Below are 14,518 nucleotides of genomic sequence, written 5' to 3'. Positions count from 1 at the left end.
CAGTTTACCCCTGGGATTGAGCCAGTTGGACATTTGACCTAATCATTGGCCAAGTACGGGATGACGGCACCCAGCATCCCCTCCCCACCCCAGTGATGGAGGGATCTCTTAACTGCATTCCCCATCTCCGGTACCTCTTAAATCCTTCTGTTCTTAACTGGCAGTGAGCAAGAATTCCTACCTGCTGCTTGCACCAGCTTGAGCCTTCCCTTTGACATAACTTCCTGTTCGCAGGACCAGGAAGTTATGTCAAAGGGAAGGCTCGGGATCGACATTGTCAGCAGGTAGGAGTCCCTGCTTGCTGCCAGTGAAGAACAAAAGGATTTAAGAGGAACCAGATATAGGGATGGAGTGCAAATAACTCCCCTCCCTCCAGCAGGGGGGAGGGAGAAAAAAAGATGCCAGTTTTCAGCTGGCAGTGCTTGGGAATCCCCACCAGCCCCATCACTGCTGAGTAGCGTCCCTCTAAGATAGCGCCCATGGCGTTCTACCCTCTGCCTCCCCCTTATTACGCTACTGGGCCTAATAGTATAGTGGATAAAAAAAAATCCATGGATAATAAAGTTATATAGTCACCAGCCACCAGTAAATGCATAACTTCCTGTGTGACTGTATGTTATTTGTTTTAAAATGTATGTATTTTGGAGCTTACCTAGGAATAGGCAGGCTACACGGTGTTTAAATATATAAATATTGGCTTCCATGAGTATAAATTAGGTTCAGTTTACATTAGTAATACATTGTTGTGCATTTAGAGACTCAGGGCTGGATTTTCAATTTTAGAATTATTTGATTATGTTTGTTTGATCTTATTTATTTTACAGAATTATGTATATAAAGTTATGTAAACCGTTTAGGTTTAAACGGTATAGAAATTTCTAAAATAAATAAAAATAAATAAATAAAGACCATAAGCAAGGCTAAACAGCAGGAGGGGGGGAGGCCAAATTGGAAATAGAGAAGAGGAATAACAGAAGGTCATAGTGCTCCTGCAGCACCTTCTTAAAGCACTACATACATATGGGTAGGCTTCTATTTAGCCTGGGTATTAGGGGCCTTCAACAGTTGATGCCTTGGACACTTTCTTATGCCAAAATTCAGGCGTTGAAGAGACTATTAAGCCAGAGTAAATCATGAGTGCCTATTAAACTAAAGCTATTCCACAGTACTTCATTTAAAGTAGTCTTGAGAATTTGAATTCTTAGTTTCTATGTTTACTATGCCTTTTGGAATTAGGGAAAGCAGAATGTAATTTTGCAATCATGTAATTGCAAACCGATGTCTGGGAGGAGGGAGAGAAAGCAGTGAGCATAACAGCAGCTTTTAAAAGATTGGAGACAGAAAAAAAAATCAACTTGCACTGAACTCTTGGTCCATACAATTCTTCTCCAGACTCCCAAAAATAACATGAAAGCAATATTCCTGTCTAAGGAGCTTTAAACAACCCCCCCACCAAAAAAAAAATCAAAACAAAACATGTGCTCCTAATCATATTTGGCATGCCACTCATACATTGTTTCAATGTGAATGCTTCAATACTTACATGGGAACAGTCGGAAATGCAAGAGTGCCTTTCAGAGAGCCAGACACATGTAGGCAGTTAGCCACACGATGGCATTGCCTTCCCAGAACAAACAAAAGAATTTCTGATTGTAAAAAAAAACTAACTTGAATTATGTTTTAACTCGGAATATTTATAAAGGGGTCATTTTCTGTTTTAATTCTTTCAAGCAAACATCACTAGCTAGCCTAAGTATGCGCTTTTGCATTCGGTGCCAGATTATATTGAAATCTATTAAACAATAAGGTCATTGTTTTTCTCTAGTTGTGAAATAACACAGCATAAAATGGGTTCTCTTTCAGGGTTTTGGCAAAATATCACTTTGGATTTATAGCTCTGCCCTTAAACATAACTTCAGGTAAGAGGGAGAAAAATGAAAATGACATTTCTTAAACATACAAAGGATATGACCTGGCTAGTCAAAAAGTACAAACAATATATTTTGTGTCAGTTTTGGTTTTGATTTATACAACTATTTTTTGTATACAATTACTTTTCCTGTTTATTAAAGTACTAGTCTTATAGCCTGTTACATTAACGGGTGCTAGAATATATGTGTGTGTGTCTGTCTTTATTTCTTTTTCTCTCTCTCTCCTTCTCCTCTCCTGTATTTCTGTCTTTCTTTTTCCTCGGCTGTCCACCCATTCTCCCTTCCTTTTACCTTCCCTGTGTCCACCACCACCCCTTCACTGCTCCCCTTATCAAGCAGCAGCCCTTCTCCCTTTTTTTAATCTCCCCCCTGTCCAGCAGAACCTCTTTCCTGTCCCCCTGTCCAGCAGTAGGCCTCCCTTCCTTTTTCTCTCCCCCCTCCCTGTCTCTTCCTCTGTCCATCAGCACCCAGTCTGCAGACACCGACAGCCACGGCGGCAGCCACGGCGGCCTCCGTGCCGCCCAAAGCTGACATCCGCCTTGGGAGAGAGAGATGCGTGGAAGTGCGCTTGCGCACTCCTACCTGCATGGACCTACAGCGCACGGAAAACAAGAGCACGCAGGTAAGAGTGCACATGCGCGGCTTAGGCTTTTTTAATATTATATAAGTGCTGAATTAGCTACTATGGGGCCATTTTACTAAAGTGTGTTAATAATTAGGACGCCATTCTATAAATGGCATGTAAATTTGGGCGGGCCGTTAAAAGCGTTAAACATTGGACGCTGTTAATAGAAAAGCTATGGAGTCAGGATCCACACCCAATTTTAGGCATAAGGATTACACCAAGTAAAACCTGGTGTAAATTCTCATACCTAAATTTATTTATTTACTTAATTTGTTTTCTAGCCCATTGCTCCCAAAGAGCTCAGAACGGGTTATAGGTTTAACATACATAATTTCTGTACAACTTATGATACAAGTTTTTATCCTAACTTAATACATACTAGGAGCTAATAATATACAGTGGTACCTTGGTTTGCGAGCATAATTTGTTCCAGAAGCATGCTCGTAATCCAAAGTGCTCGTATATCAAAGCAAAGTTCCCCATAGGACATAATGGCAACTCAGATGATTCGTTCCACTGACTTAGGTACTTCTCTCCGAGCCGACACCCAACCCGACCCATATCGCTTCGCGTCTTCTCCCATTGCTGTCCTCCACTTTGGCACCCCACCCCCGGGAACCGTCTTTGCTGCTTCCCCGAGGTCACCGGCGCTGCTCCCTCCCTCCTCCCCCACTGACCGGCCTTGTCCTTACCTGTGCGCTGGTGCTAAAAGTGCCTGCCGCCGGTTCTCTGCTGATCTGCTGCAGGGCCTTGAGCATCTGCGCATGCTCAAGATCTTCTGGCTCTCACCCTCTCCGAGATTGAGTACTGATATATGTTTTGAAAATGTAATTGTATTGTAAGTATCAACCTTTACTCTCCTAAGAGGTAAATAATTTTTGACGGAGAAAATAAGTCCTCAAATATCCAGCTCTTTTAAGTACAAGTTCATACAGAAAGCAGAATTGCAGAATGGTTTGTTACAACAACTCTGTTGGTCAAAGAACCATGTATTTACTTGGGGCTAAAAATCCAAATAATTATTAATGTCTTGCATTTAGCAGGGGGAGAGTTCCATAAATCTGGTGCTACACCTCTGAAATTGCCATACTGAGTAAGAGCAAAGGCCCTTCAAGTGCGGGGCATTTTGAGATCTCTAGTATGGTTAAAAGACCCACCCTCTCTGATGCAAAAACTATACCTTAGCTGGTCATGTCAGAGGGGATAGGACTGGTAGGGCCTGGTATGCCAGAGTCTCAAAGGCCTCATGTTTTTTGGTAAGGTCTTTGCCACTGAAGACTTGGGGAGATATGGCAGCAGCTATGGAGTGGGGTTTTAGAGGGAAAATGCTGGAGCAGGGATGGCATTTGGAGGGGCAATACAGCAAGAGTACTTAGCAAAGGAGAGAGAAGACAGGAGATACTAGATGAGGAATATAGGGAGGGGGGAGATATGGAGATGAACAGGAGATGTTAGAAATGGGAGCATAAGGAGATGGAAGAGGAAATCTGGACATGAAAGAGGAAGGGATAGAGAGAAGGGAGATGTTGGACATGGGTGAATAAGGAGAAGAGAGGGATATAGAGAAATGGAGGGGATATAGGGAGATGTTAAGAAGCTGGACATGGGGGAGGGCATGGAGAGATGAGGACATAAGAACAGAAGAGTTTTGCTCATAAGGATGTTCATCAGTTTCACTATACTTAATATTTTTATACCACAATAGATTCAATCAGGAAGTCTATAGATCAATCATCCCCTTCTCTAATGACTACCATAGAATCCATTTTTTCGTCACTGGAATACTGTTCCAAAAATATGATCTACACGGCTTATGGCATGTACAACAGAGTCATTAATGGAGCAGCACTTCACATCTCAACACATTTTATTATGTTTGTAAACTTGTAACCCATTCTGAATTTTATATCACAGGATATAAATCCAAATAAATAAATAAAATGGCATCATTTGTGTCTTGTCTTCCTTGGATGCTGCAACAAGTCCTGCCTACTGAGCAGATTCTTAATACCTGCAACATCCTTACATCGCATGTCCAATTGCTCAAGCGTCTTACTGTTATTACAAGATTCATCCACCATTGCTGGCATCAAGGAGCATTTCCAACATTTAATCCACTACACTGTGTTGGCTCTCTTCTACACCCATGGCTGAAAGACAATCCAAGAGGTCTAGAAACAGCTAGATAAATGCTCAGAATGCCATTTTCAGCTTTCAATGGGCATGGCTACATGGTGGTGGAGTTACTAGGGTTTATGAGATCTGCTCAGCATTAATAAATCTGTTCGTTTCACTGGCCTTTATTGAAAGTTTGTCTGTATCAAGTGTTGCTTGGTGTGGACCACCTCCTGGAATGCATTAGTTGCTTATAATATTACCTCCTTTGTGTATTGACATGCCATTAAAGTTTCCTCAAATGCTAATCTAGCTTGTCACTTATGACATAGCTCGCTGATACTTATCTGCTATACCTCCTTTGTAAGACTCTTTTGCCTATCTCTGAACCTTACAGTTTACCACTGTTGCCAAGTTATATGGCAGCCCCTCGTCATTAATCTTTTTACCACCTTTGTAACTCCCCTGCTATCTCCTTCCCAAGTCTTACTTATAAGAATTGCTGCTGCTGGGTCAGACCAGTGGTCCATCGTGCCCAGCAGTCCGCTCATGCGGCAGCCCCCAGGTCAAAGACCAGTGCTCTAAATTGAGTCCAGCCTCACTTGTGTACATCCCAGTTTAGCAGGAACTTGTCCAGCTTAGTCTTGAAACCCTGGAGGGTATTTTCCCCTACAACAGACTCTGGAAGTGCATCCCAGCTCTCTACCACTCTCTGGGTGAAGAAGAACTTCCTTACGTTTGTACGGAATATATCCCTTTCAACTTTAGAGAGTGCTCTCTCATTCTCTCTACCTTGGAGAGTGTGAACAGTCTGTCTTTATCTACTAAGTCTATTCCCTTCAGTACTTAGATCACTGACACTGGTCAGTTTTTTTCTTCTTTTGTAAACCACATAGAACCGCAAGGCTTATGTGATATATAAATAAACAGTTATGTTATGTTAAAGCTACAGCCTCAGCACCCTGAGGTTGTGCATTCAAACCCCACACTGCTTCTTGTGACCCTGGGCAAGTCACTTAATCCTCCACTGCCCCAGCTACATTAGATAGATTGTGAGTCCACCAAGACAGTTAGGGAAAATTCTTGAAGTAGCTGTATGTAAATCTCTGTGTGTGTGGTTGTAAAACTACAAAAAGACGGTCCCAATTCCTTATTCATATTTACAAAAAAGCCTTTTATTTGATAATGCTTTCTGAATAACTTGACTATGATTGTTCTCTGATCAAAAAGCACTAATCTTTCTGTCAACCTTGCACCCAAACAAATAAGTTTTTATGCCATATTAGTGCACAAATAATGCATTGATTCAAATACAATTCTAATTCTGCACAGTGAATGATTTCAAACAGTAACACATAGCAAAATTTGAGATAACTAAACTAGACAAAATCAGTGCATTAACTATAATGTAGCATTTGTCTATGCTACTTTATTCAGATTTGCAAGCATCAACACATAGGCCCAGCATACAGCTGTTACACAGAAGAAACTCATGTATTGGAAAAGGTCTAATTTAAAGAAGGGGGAGGTTTTGAGGATCAATGATGGAAACATGAAACTTGTAAGTTTTGGCTGAGAAATTTATTTACATTTGTCTAAGCTGGTTTCTGAGACTCTCAACCACTCTATCTTAACACTTTATGCTTCAGTCTATGGGATTGTGTTTTTCCTGTGGATGCTTTCTTTTTGATCCTCTATATTATACCATCTTTAAAGAAACTAAAGGTCTAATTGACCCATCTGACTGGATAGCAAGTACCTTTTCTGGAATTATCTTCAATCTCTGGAAGAGATATGCATTCGCCAACTGTATAGAACTAGAATACTGTATATATAAGTGGAAGTAGTCGGGGAAGAAAAGGAAGGGGGAATAATTCCCTTGTAGTCTTGTTATAATTAACTCCATTGTTTCTGCCTAATTGTTATTGCTGTGAAACCAGTTATAAAGAAATCAGAATTTCACAAGCAGAGCAGCAGAACTTTAGATAAGGAAAAGCAACAGTAGAACAGGTACAAGTAGATCAATTTTTTACTGCATCAAGATTTACAAAGACTAGGGGACACTCGAAGTTACAGAGTAATACTTTTTAAAACCAATAAGAGGAAACTTTTTTTCACTCTGAGAATAGTCAAACTCTGGAATGCATTGCCAGAGGATGTGGTAGGAACAGTTAATAGAGCTGGTTTTTTAAAAAAAGTTTGGACAAGTTTCTGGAGGAAAAGTCCACAGTCTGTTGAGAGAGATATGGGGGAAGCCACTGCTTGCCCTAGATCAGTGGCATGGAATGCTGCTACTATTTGGGTTTTTGCCAGGTACTGTATTTTTTGCTCTATAAGATGCACCCACCTGAAGAGGAGGAAAAAACTAGAAAAAAAATTCTGAACCAAATGATGTGCCCTGTACCCCCTCTTGTGGTCTAGTGGTAGGCTAGGACAGGGTGGTGGGCAAGTCAAATGGTAGGCACATGTAGTGGCAGCCAGCCAAGCCAACCCACCCCACTCCAAGCCAGCCAGCCCCCCCCCCCTCCTTCCCCAGGTACGTTTTTTTCATTCCAGCAGTCCAGCGCGCTTTCTACGTTCCTGCCTCGGTTCCCCTGCTCTCTTTTGGCAGCGGCAGCAGCACAGCGGTGCACGAGGCAGGCGTGTTTTTTGCATGCCTACGTGGTCCCTCGCTGCACTCCGAATGACTGCCTGTCAGTTCTCACGGGACCAAGCTATGCACTACCAGAAAAGAGCAGGGGAACCGAGGCAGGAGCGCAGAAAGCGCGCTGGACTGCCGGGATGGGAAAAAAAGGTACGGGGTTTTTCTACATTCGCTCCTTAAGATGCAACCATATTTCCCCCTCTCCCCCCTGCCCTTTTTAGGGGTGGAAAAAGTGCATCTTATGGAGTGAAAAATACAGTACTTGTGACTTGGATTGGTCTTTGTGAAGACAGGATAGTAGGCTAGATAGGCCATTGGTCTGACCCAATAAGGCTATTATGTTCTTAAGTAAAATCTCATTTCTGAACCTAAAAAATCCACTGCAATTAATGTCATATGATAGTTGTATCATCAATTTGATTACAAACATCTCTTCTGAGCTACAATAGTTAATGGTTGTACCAAATAGAATATTTTATTATTCAGTCAAATACAAACAATGAAAATTATTATTCGCCAAATACAAATATGAACAAATGAGCATTGAGCTTTAACATACTAATAAAAGAAGAAACATAAAAGCAGAGATCATTTATTTCAGTAGGATTTAGCACCCTGGATTATTCATATTTGAATTTAAATCACTATTCGGTCAAATATGAATAATGCATTTGGGGCAGAATCAAATTGAATACTAATATTCATATAGCCCTATTTCCTATGCCAGGTATCCATAATTATACTGAAATGGACACTAAGACTTGTCATTTATTCAATTTGATAACAAAAGGTTAACTAATTTATAGTATAAATAAATATGCATATAAGACAGTAGTCATTAATAAAATCTATAATTAAAAGGCTCATCTAGTAATGACTTCAACAGTAAAAGCAGAAATCAAATACTATAGAAGTGTCAGTAAAATGTAAGCATACAAAATCACTTCTAAAGGTAAACGCTGAAAGCAATCAAACATCGATTAAATGCCAAGCCTCAGAGACCGTTTATTCAGACAAAAACTGCTGAATGTAGATTTCGGTCAAGATCTCAATCATTGGCCTATGGCATGTACTAGTGGTACTACTTTTTAAATATTTTTTAGTGTTTTTAATTATTTTTAGATATTATATAAATAAATCTTTTAAATATTTTTAGAAAAGATAAGAAAACATCCAAAAATGATTTAGATAGTGCACAAATTCAAAAAGGCACTTATCTTAGATGAAGGACGGCACTGCATTCAAAGCCCTTTGAATGCAGTGCCGTCCTTCATCTAAGATAAGTGCCTTTTGGATGTTTTCTTATCTTTTCTAAAAATATTTAAAAGATTTATTTATATAATATCTAAAAATAATTAAAAACACTAAAAAATATTAAAAAAGTAGTACCACTGACCTCTTTAGATGACCTTTTAAACATACACATCCAGGGTGGGAGGATGAGGGAGAGGGGTACGTTTTTAGAATTGATTTAGGGGGTATGTTTAGTTTTTCTAGGTATTTATTTATTACTTAATAGGTGGAAGGGGGAGATGTACTTTTTTTAAGTTTAATGTGCTTTAATTTAATATTCTATGTAAGTGTATTAATTATTGTGCACAACTGTAGTTTAAAAATTGAATAAAGAATTTCAAAGGAAATGGGATGGGTGGGGTGGGATTAAGTGATTTTCTAATATATTTATGTACATACGTAAGTGCTATATTTTTATGATATTATATGTATGTATACTTGGCACTTTTTTCAGTTTTAAAAATGAATAAAGAATATTAAAAAAAGGTATCTTCCCACCCACTCCGGACGTGTATGATCAAAGGGCAAAATCAACACTCACTCCTTACAGAATTTTGTCAATGGTTCCCAAATATCCATAAACTTCCTATAATGTCCATGTTGTATGGCCATCATACATTCCATTTTAAAAGTGTGACATAGCGATTCCCACCAAAAAGGATAATTTAACCGATCCCAGTTTATCCAGTTCCTCATTACCGTGCCAAATAGCACAGTATCGTATATCAGTGCCACAGGATTTTCTAACAAATTATTCACTTGACCCTAAATGGATCTCCAAAATTTAAGTATCAAGGGACAATAGAACAGTAGATGATCCAATGTCCCTACATCCAGATGAAAGTGCTAGCATCTATTAGACTTGGAACTATCCAATTTCTGTAAACGAATAGGGGTCCAAAAAGATCTATGTAACAAGAAAAACCATGTTTGTCTCATAGATGCAGACGCCGTACACCTCATCCTCCAAGTCCAAATTTGTGGCCATTGAGACGCAGAAATCTTCTGCTTTATCTCAATGCTCCAAATGTCATGAAGATTGGTCTTTGGTTTCTTATTCAAAAATTCAGATATTAATTTCTACCACTGAGCGTCCTGATGTCCCAGGAAATCTGTCTGGAAGCATAGGACCGGCAAACTATAGTGATTTGTAAGATTTTGCCAGTCAGGGAACCCTTTCTGAATGGCTTGCTTCAACTGCAATCACCTATAATTTTGAGACTTAGCAATTCCAAATGTTTGTTGCAGTCGTGAAAAGTCAAGCATCTTTCCATCTGGTACCACATCATCCAAAGTACATATGCCCAGCTGCATCCAATGCTTCCAGATGATCTTAAACCTTCCAATTTGAATCTTGGAGTTCAGCCAAAGGGACTGACAGGTGGATTTATGAATCGGAATAGGTGTTAAATTATTAATAAATTTTAATGTCTGTCAAGTGTCTAATAAAATTCTATTGTCCTTATACAACCTAGGTAACTTCATACTCAAAACGTGACACAATCTCAGTGGAGACAAGAGTTGCCCTTCCAACCATAACCAGTCTGGAAGATTTTCCATGAGCTCGGGGAGGATCCAATACATACCCTGACACATTATATAGGCTTGATGGTACCTATAAAAATTGGGAAAATTTACCCCTCCCGCCGCAATTGGTTTTTGTAAGAATATTAAAACAATTCTCAGCTTTCCCCAGCCAAATAAATTTAGTAAGAATACTATTTAATTTCTTGTAAAAGGACCCCTGAAAAAACACTGGCAACATACCCATTTGGTAGCAAACTACAGGCAAAATCATCATCTTAACTGTTTGAACTCTCCCCCACCAAGACAGATGTAAGGGGTTCCATTGCTCACACATTTCTGTAACCTTCAGCAATAAAGATTTTTCATTTACTTTTATCGTCTCGTCAAATGGTTTTTGTATCCAAATACCTAAATATTTTATACCCTCTTCCTTCCAAAGAAAAGGTAATGTATCAAATAAGCCTTTTGGACAATGTACATTTAGCGGAAGAACCTCCGATTTACTCCAATTTATTTTATACCCTGAAAATTTCCCAAATCTATCAATCAAATCTAGTAAATGTGGAATAGTAGTTTCAGGATTCTTCAAATTAAGTAAAATATCATCTGCATATGCAGAGACTTTATATTCCTGACCTGCATAAGGAATACCCTGAATCTCCTTTGCCTGTTGAATAGCCAATAACAAGGGTTCCAAAACAATATCAAACAGCAAAGGAGATAATGGACACCCTTGCTTAACTCCCCTCTCCAGACAAAAACATTCTGAAAAAGTATTATTAATATATAATCTGGCAGAAGGGGAACTATACAAGCCTGGTGTTATTTGAAGAATGTCTTTGAACAACGAACCCCGTTTAGTGCATAACGATAATATAAGGGAGAGCCTTGGCCAAGTATAAAGCCAATAATTTAACCAAAAGTTTTCCAACTACATTAATCAAAGAAATGGGCCTGTAATTTGAAGCCAACATAGGATCTTTATTTAGCTTCGGCAAAACTATAGTTAAAGATCTGTCATAGTACCTGTAATGCAACCTATAGTCAGTTGAGCCTGATGTAAATTTAATAGATGAGGCAATAGGGTAATTTGAAATGAACCCATCACCACCTGGAGTGGATCCAACTCTAAGGGACTTCAACGCTGCTTGTAGTTCTTTCATTGATATAGGTGCGTCAAGAGTTCCTTTTATATGCTCAGGAATTTTAGGCCCCTTAATTAACTCCAAGAACTCTAAACCCTCAAGTTCTTTATTTGAATAAACCTCAGAATATAAAACTTTATAATATTTCAAAAATTGTATAAAGATATTTCCAATTTGAGAATGAGTTTCCCCATCTCATCTGTGACAGCCACAATTTTTGCTTTTCTTTTTTTAGCTTTAAGATAATTAGCTAATACTCTTCCCGTATAATTCGAGTTTCCATAATACAGAACCTGCTGAGAAAACAACTTTCCTAGCCATCTGTGATGAAATCTCATTGTATTTATTCTTAGCTTTTAAAAGGGCCTACAGAACATTTTGTTCCCATTTCAAAGCCAATTGTGACTCCAATTCTTTAATATTTTGCTCCAAATTAGAAAATTCATTTTTGAGTTGTTTACTAATGTGTGCCGAATATGAGATTATTTGCCCTCTCATGGTAGCTTTAAAAGCATCCCATAATGTTTCTAAAGAGATTTCATCTGAGGCATTGAGTTGAAAATATTCAGTAATTTTTAATTGAAATGCTTCAATAAAATTGGAATCTGCAAGCAATATATTATTGAATCTCCAAACAGGTCTACCACAATCGTGTTCATCCATTTTAAATTCAATCCAAATTCCACCATGGTCTGACAAAATGATTGGATCTATTGGATAGATTAACTTCATAATTAAAAAAAAGTCTTATGGTACTGACCTCACTATAAAATGATCATATATCAGAGGAAGTCAATATGAAAAAGCTTGAAAGAGCCAATTAATGCTGGTTTCACACAAGAATCTCTAAACTGAAAAGCAGCATGAGTGGTGCTATATTAATTTTTTAAAAACCATAGATATTATTTTTTTAAAAATTTATTTAAAGACCAATACTAGAATGTAATATTAGTCAGGTGGCAGAAACCTTTTTAAAATCCCTCGTTAAAACCACTAAAAAACTCAGAAAAATAATCACAATTTTAAAGAGAGTATTAACCCCCCCTCCTTAAAATTAATCAAATATATTAAAACATTATGGGGCTCATAATAATAAAAAAAAGTCTAAAAAGTGGCCTAAATGGCTACTTGGACGATCAAAAAACCTGATTGTCCAAGTACCCATAATCAAAGCTGGTTTTAGACATATCTAAAACCAGCTTAGGCCTTTCCCCTGCCTCTAAATGCATAGAGCGAAAAGAGGTGTTTTTAGAGGCGGGGAAAGGGCGGGGGGTGGGCAGGAGGTGGGCCGACCTACACCTAGGCGTACAACAGATATAACCACATGTTTCGACAGGTTACCTAGTCGGCACTTATACGTTTTGACTTAGACCAAGTCAAAACAGATATAAGTGCCGAAAAAGGGGCCGCTGAGTTGATGGCGGCTGGCACGATCAGCTCAGCGGCCTTGCAACCTACCCACCCCCCCACCGTAACCATCGGAGCAGGTGAGATGACATCTCCCCTACCGCGATAGCGATACCACCAAGTGCTGCCAAATGCAGCACTTAGAATCACTAAAGCAGCAGGAGAGATGACCCATCTCTCCTGCAGCGATCCACCCCTCCCCCTGATACAATCGGGCCAGGAGAGAGCCCAAGCCCTCCTGGCCCTGCCGACAATGATCGGGCAAGAGGGAGCCCAAGCCCTCTTGCCCGGCAGCACCCCGACTACGATCGGGGCAAGAGGGAGCCCAAGCGCTATTGCCCCGGTGACAGCCTGACGTTCCCCGACACAATTGGGGCAAGAGGGAGCCCAAGCTCTCTTGCCCCGGCGGCATCCCCGAATCGATCGAGCCAAGAGGGAGCCCAAACACTCCTGGCCACATGACCCCACCCCCTACAAGATCGGGCAGGAGGGAGCCCAACCCCTCCTGCCCAGGCGAACCTCCTACCTCCACTAAAATACAGGCAGGAGGGATCCCAGGCCCTCCTGCCCTCGACACCCCCCCTTACACACTCGCCCCGAACCCCTGATCGCCCCCCCCCCCCGCCAAGTCACGAGACCTCCCCTGCCGACCTGCGATACCCCCCACCCCCAATCCCTCTTGCCCCAATCGTGTCGGGGACCGTTGGGCTGTCGCCAGGGCAAGAGGGCTTGGGCTCCCTTTTGCCCGATCATTGTCGGCAGGGCCAGGAGGGCTTGGGCTCTCTCCTGGCCTGATCGTTGTGTGTGTGTGGGGGGGGATGGATTCTGTAACCGGTGTTTTTGACAGACACCAGTTACAGAATCCAGCTTTTAGGCGAAGGATTGGCTCCTCCTTCGCCTAAAAGCCCTTGTTTTGGACGTTTGGGGCTTAGGCTTTTTTTAGGTTAATTATATGGTATAAGTTTAGACTTATACCAAGTTTAGACCACCGGTGGTCTGGGCGTTTAAACAGCTGAACGTAGAGGCAGGCCATTATCAAAAAAAACCTCCTTTTGGACGGTTGTTTTTGTTTTTATAATGGACATTTTCCCTGCTTCTACTTTCAAAGTTTAAGGCCTTAGGCCAAAAGGGGACAGACTTTTTTTTTTTATTATGCCCCTCCACGTTTCCATATGTTTCCAAGTGGATTTTCAGGGTCATCAGGTTGCCAAATGGTATAAATTAATATGTGAATATCTTTCAAACCCCACCCCCACACACACACACAAAAGCAAGCTTAAGAGATATTTGGAGCATAGAAACATAGTAGAATATTTCTTCTAGTCAATGGTCATGGATTTGGACCCAACAAATGAGTTGTATAGCTTCAGTATCTATGATGCAAACTTTCTTTTTTCTGTTATATAGAAGATTTTGGACTCTAGTTCGATTGCAAAAATTGGATAGTACAAAATCTAATAGATGCTGGCACTGTCATCTTGAAATTGGGACATTGGACCACCTTGTATTTTATTGTCCATTGGTACTTAATTTCTGGAAGTCAATTTGGGGGAAAATTAATTTTGTTTTAGGAGTGATTATTCCATTGTCATATGATGTAATTCTATTTGGGACATTGTTAACATCTAATAGTCCAATTGATAAACATAAAAGTAGACTTCTTCTTATAATGACTGGGGTGGCCATTCAATTGATCACTAGAAATCGGAAAAATTGGGACCATTTACATTTTACCTTTTGGTGGGAAACACTTTGCTTATACTATCCTTCTGAAAGAATGTTAGCGGAACAATCTGGGAAAAGTAAAAACTTTAAAGAAATTTGGAATCCA

This window comes from Geotrypetes seraphini, chromosome 4 (genome assembly GCF_902459505.1).
Source record: "Geotrypetes seraphini chromosome 4, aGeoSer1.1, whole genome shotgun sequence".
NCBI lineage: Eukaryota > Metazoa > Chordata > Amphibia > Gymnophiona > Dermophiidae > Geotrypetes > Geotrypetes seraphini.
The sequence above is the reverse complement of the archived record's forward strand: the minus strand, read 5'-3'. Positions refer to the sequence as shown.